A 6,299-nucleotide genomic window follows, 5' to 3' on the forward strand; every position below is an offset into this window, starting at 1 on the left:
GGGATTACAGGCTTGAGCCACCGCCCCCGGCCTATATTTTTATATCTGGTTGTGAAATTCTTAGGGTATCTCTAAAGGTATACACAAGAAAAATTGTTTATAAGGAGAATTTATAAATAGGAAAAGATATTATTCCTTTCCCCAGAGAAGGCCTCCTATAATTGTCAAAATTTCAACAATTCAATGTTAAATGGAGTATTTAGAAAATAAATCAATATAATCACTTGTAGTAGGATAATAATGTATTAACTAATATATTTTACCAGTTACCTTTCTCTCAACAGCTAAGTATTCTGCTTTCACTGCTTCAGAAAAGGACACAAAAAATCAATTTGACTAAAAATATATACCAACTACTTGGGGGAAAAGAAACTTTGAAATAATAAAATTTTAAAAAGATTACTTTTTCACTTTTGAGGCTCTGGACAAGATATATGTTTCTATAACATAACCTATAAATGTTTATTGAGGATCAGCCATGTACAGAACACTATGCTAAGCAGAGAATAAGAGATGGATTAAGACATCATCATCATATTAATGATAATGTTTACTGAATGCCCACTAAGCTTCAGCCATTGCCATGCATATTTGCACATGACATTTCATTTAATATTTACTGTCTGCTCCATTAAGATGTAGAAAAGATTAAATAAAAAATGTGTAAGCCTAGTGCAATGATTTATATATGGCTTAAGAACATCAAAAGTTTTCATAGAGGGGTTTGAAATTCAGCAAAATCTTGGAGGAGTGGTGAGTTGTAGAGAGTGGTGAATTTGATGATGGAGTGTTGGGTGAAGAAAAAGGTATAAGAAGGAAGAGGAGGGAAAGCCAACATTGAAAAAAGCAAGGAACTAGAAAATGAAACAGTGATGCACAGCTAGAGAGAAGGTGAGGAATAGAGAGAAGTAAACCTGGAAATGTTAGCTATACTTGATGATGGAGGGTCTCATATTCCAGTTTATGACTTGCAGGCATCTAGTGCTTTTTCTGCATGGCTCGCTGTGCAAGGACTGGGGTGACTTTCTTTTCCTTATGTCTAATATTGAGATAGTGGAAACTAATATAGCAATTCTTCCACATAGCATGCTTATGCTCTTGTGCTCCACATGCCATGCTTATAGGGCTCTTCTGTGTTCTGAGTGCTCAGTGGGTAGGAGCTATCAACAGGACCAAACCTTTTTGAAAAGAGAAAAAAAAAGCCTTTGTTTCTTTAATAAATGAGTTTACAATTAGAAGACTATGTAAACTGTGGTTTTTTCTTTTTTCCACACATTTTTTGCAAGAACTATTTTATTTTCTATGTATTTTTATTTTTTGTAGAGACAAGGTCTCACTAGGTTGCCCAAGCTGGTCTCAAACTCCTGGCCTCCAGCAATCTTCCTGCCTTAGCCTCCCAAAGTCCTGGGATTGCAGGCAGCAGCCACAGTGCCTGATCTCAATAATTTTTTTTGAACTTTGTATATTTCACACATTATTAATTAACTTGTTTAACTTTTTGAATTTTGTGGCTTGTGTTCCAGATATATTTAATTCCCTTTAAATGCCTATGTGATGCTGAAATGGATAAAAGTGTTATATTGAATGCCAGAATGTAAAAATTTAGGACTTTCTCACATCATTGTTTTTCAGATTATTTAAATTTAATTTACATTTTTTTCCTAAGTGACTTCTTTTAATTAAGAAAAGGAGGAGAGGAGGAAATTTTCCATGAGTTTGAATCCTACAAATGCCACATTTTCTGAAGCTGAAGCCATGACAATGAACTTCTGTGTCACAAAGAAGGTGAGGAATTGGAAGGGAACAGTGCAGAAGAAACACAGTGACATTGTATCACAATATGTATTTACACCTGCTATCCTCATCCAAGGTAAGGTCAACAACTTCTGCTGGTGAAACCCAAGTCTGCTGGGGGCTCACATCAGTTCCATGACTGTGTCTGCTTGGTGCTAAGATACTGTGTGTCCGAGCCACGCTTCCATGAAGAAACACTCAGAATCACACCACCTCGAGGATGAACACAACTTACATGTTCCTGAACTCCCCCAATCTCTGCTTCACTATCTGAAGAGGCAATATTAATTTCTTACTTGAGTGGTGCATTGCTGGCAGATGTTTTTTCACTTGCTAGGAATCCTGGATGCAAATGACCTGCTTCTGCATTCAGCTCCTGTAGAAGCTGGCTGGTCCTCCAGGTAGCTCCTGTGTCCTGGCTGCATACAGAATTATTGTGCTCTTGAACTACTGCAGCTGCCAATAAATTGTACACATTTACCACTTTTAGATCAGAGCTGGTGTCAGGCATATCATAATGAGCTACAACTGGAGGTCTATCTGGTATCTCTGCAGTGATTCTCTTGCTGCTCCGTGAAACCTCTTCATCATCACCTGATGAGCTCGTGCTTGAGTCACAAGTCAGGTCACTATCACTGGTACTACTTACTGTCCTGTAGCAGGTTGTATTTCTTCCTTGCAGCAACCTCCTGTTTGTGTCTCAGTAGCCTGATCCTCTCCTTGTGCTTTTGGCTCCCATGACTTTTAACCCGTTCTGTTTATCACTGGATTGCTAGTTTTTCTTGGCAGCCATAGTGGATGTTTCACTTTCGAAATGGGACCGCCTAGACTTGCGCCCAACTGTGGCACCAGACACTCCTGAAGGGTCTCCTTCTACCGCCGTTTCTGCCTGAGAGGGATCATTCTCTTCTGCGGAAGACAACGTGTCTGAATCAGCCAGGTGATCACTAGAGGAAGGGGAAAGCATGCAGTGATTAGAGGAGTCACTGTCATAAACTCGGCCGGTTGTAGGCTTGTCACTCTCTGGATGCTGAGACTCAGAAGAGTCTCTTCTCAGCTCCATCAACAAGCAGGGCATTGAAGAAAGAACTGTAGAATCTGCTACACCATCCTTCTGAACTTGAGATTCCAGTTCTACAGATTCATCTTCCTCCTTTGCTGTCTCTTGTTGAAATGTTTCTGGTGGGACTTCAGATTCAATGAGTTCTTCGACTTTTCCCACTGCCTCCTCCATCTTCATTTCAGAATTTCAAGTTAAATCATGGAGCAGCCTCTAGGAAATGGTATCAAAGATGCAAGAGGAAAGCAAACAAAAGAACTTGCAGGCCAAGACTGGGAGATCAGAACTCAGAGGATTGGATGCCACTTCCTGCCTCTTACTTGGATCAAGAATTCAAATTTACATTGTCCACATCGTCAAGAAACCCTGAGCTCTGCGGCAACTCTGCGCCTCCTTGCTCGCTCTGTGCACCCCATCAGGGCACGCACTGTCCCCCAGGCTTAATTTGAATTTTAAATTAATATTCTCCTTATTTCTGTTTTTGGCTTCTGTAAGAGAATAGATCATAATTTATTGCTTCACTCTGCAATTGGCCATATCTCCTAATGACATTCAGTAGTGAATTGTTAAAAAAAATCTATGTATCTACATATTGATTATGATTATCTATCTATCTATTTACCATAATTCTGGAGGCTGTAAGCCTGAGACCAAGGTGTCATCACAGTTGGTTTCTTCTGAGTCTCTTTTCTTAGCTTATAGATGGCCATTTTCATTCTGTGTCTTCACGTTGTCTTTCTGCTGTGTGTGTCTGTGTCCTAATCACTTCTTATAAATACACCAGCCATATTGGATTAGGGCCTACACTAATGATCCCTGTTTAACCTTAGAAACATCTTTAAAGACTATCTCCAAATATGGTCACATACTGAGGTACTGTGGGTTAGATTTCAACACATGAATTTGGAGGGAGGACATAATCCAGCTCCTAACGCCACCAAAGTGTATAGTTTTATCCATTATGGAGTCTCATGTATTATATTTTGTGAACTCTTTTTTTTCATTTTAATAAAGTTTCCATTTCTAGGATGTTTTGTGAGCTCTTGAGTAGGCACCATGCCTTGCATTATTTTGAGTCTCCCATTTTGCAGGAATAGATATCAGTTTGGAAGATATGGGTCTTCCATCAAAGGAGACATTTGCATTGAAAAAATCAGATAAATGACAGACTGAGTAATAATTTCTAATTGATTCTTGATTAAAGTTAAGGAAAGGCATTTGAAAGATAGATCCCAATATACAAGTACATTACAAGAAAATTCAATAAGAAGCAGACTGTGTGTGAACAACATAGAGATACGGTCATCTTTGGAGAAGAGCTTTTTATTAGCATGAACTTTTTTATTTGTTTATAGCTAGGAAAAAAAGAAAATGGACTTATTAATACCAAGATATTTCTCAGACTAAACAAGACCCTGTTATAATGGTTGAGCCAGATTAATTGTGTTAGAGCCTCAATCGATATTCTTTGATCATGTAGGAGGTTGGAGATATGTGCATGACTCTGAAATGCTATCAGGTAGACTGCCTACGGGAAAAATTACCAGTGGGCAACAATACTTGGGGAAAAATAGGTTAGAGTAATGTAGTTGGTAGTAATTTGATGGCAACTTTCCTACAGTAGCCTAAAAAGAGTTTGAAAAGGAAATATAATAAAAATAATAATAAATAAAAATAAAATATTTAGATCAGATATTTAGATTCTAGAGTGAAGAGGTTTTACCAGTAGGTGGATTTCTGCATATGTAATTTTGCTGAAGAAGTGGCTTTCAAACCTTTGACAATTTCTACTGGGACCAGGTAGTGCATGTACACACAAAGACACACACAAGAACACTATTTATCTTTCTCATGTGTGATGCACTTGAAAAACATTCTCTATTTTATTCAGTTTTGAAAAACATTCTCTATTTTTTCAATTCTGTCTCATTTCAGTCTATTTCATTACCGTTTCTGATACATTCTACGTATTTCATACCACACTGAGGCTGCACCCAGGAGCTTGAGAATCACTACATTTGAAAGCCTTTTCTAACAAGGGGTATGAAGACTTGGAAAGATGTATACGTGCCCAGCATATGGTGTGTCATATCTGCCTCCCTGGAGATGCCCAATGGATATGAAAGAGTCAGTGGAGGGTAAGAATTTGACTTCCAAAGAGGCATCATTACACTGAGATCCACAAAGCAGTGTGAAGGGCCAAAAATGAAAGGGAACTAGAACCAGGATAGAAAGGTTATCTGGGAAATGAAGCATTGTATGGAAGAGCTGGTGTGAGACAGCATGAAGAGGAGGATAACAAGTATAAGGAGTTAACACTATCATATTGTTGTGTTTAGGAGAGTCAACCCTGAAGTCAGACATGTTGTATTCAAATCACACCTTTGATATTTACAAATTTGTCACTCTGTATAAGCATCTAATCATTCTATGCCCCATTTAACAATCTGTAAAATAGTATCTGTGATTTATTGAGCACTTAACAAATGCCAGGCACTACAGAAAGTGCTTTCCTTTTATTAACTCATTTAATATGGGCACCACCTTAATGAGGTAGGCATAGATTTTATTCCTAGCATACTTGTATTTTAGAGTTGTTTTGAAGAGGATAAAATAACATGAAAACAGTTCCTGGCACTACACTTTCATGAAATCTAAACAGTGAGATGTAATGATTTTCTGATGTTCTGAACAAAAAAATCAAAAGGAAACCCATAAAATTACTATGTGTCACGCAACTTACTATCTATGTCATAGATAATTGCATTAGTTTGCTTATCTAGAAAGGGACATGAAATATGCAAAGTAAAGAGAAAGTGAGTTGATGGACATAAAACATTTATTGTTGGGAGACAATTCAGGGCCTTTCTGCATGTCTTGTATTAACTTTTGTTCTGGACTATCTTTTTAATGATGTTTGTATAGGAAACAGCCTTGGAAAATGAGATAATGTCTCCCATCAGGGCAGAGGTCAGGAATATTATCTTTATGAAGATGGTATCGCCCTCTAGGACAAAGGTTAGGCAAGTTTGCTGGCAACCCTCTTTAAAACATTGGAGTCTTCTAAACTTGGGGTTCCTTAGCTGTGATACAAACCCACTCTACGAGCAGCACTCATGTGAGTTTACGGCCATAATGCCCCTGGAGATCCTGGTAGGTTAAGAATAGATGCAGACTTGAGGCTTATGCGTCCTGCTTTGCTATAAATAATAAAGTCCTTCATCCGTGACCCTAAAGTCTGTTCTTTTCTGCCAGCACCTATAAAACAATGGTAGGCTAACTGGTTTTAAAAAAATAATCTCAGACTTTTCATAATTCTTGATACTTAGATAATGCCTGGCTACATAAAAAGTACACAAAAAATGGAAACCCACTGCCACTGTGATATCTATCAATGTGACAATGTGTCAGATAATCAATTTAATTAAGCAACTATACAGTGCAT

General features: G+C 37.9%; 1 pseudogene across 1 annotated transcript; it reads right to left on the minus strand.

Annotated features, from left to right (window-relative positions):
• Positions 1-1,468: 1,468 nt before the first annotated feature.
• LOC105507801 lies at positions 1,469-3,858 on the minus strand (annotated as a pseudogene). Its single transcript, XR_001001158.1, has one exon. The product of XR_001001158.1 is annotated as an uncharacterized protein C18orf25 pseudogene (transcript).
• Positions 3,859-6,299: the final 2,441 nt, after the last annotated feature.

Source organism: Colobus angolensis, unplaced genomic scaffold (assembly GCF_000951035.1).
Source record: "Colobus angolensis palliatus isolate OR3802 unplaced genomic scaffold, Cang.pa_1.0 Scaffold153, whole genome shotgun sequence".
NCBI classification, from domain to species: Eukaryota; Metazoa; Chordata; class Mammalia; order Primates; family Cercopithecidae; genus Colobus; species Colobus angolensis.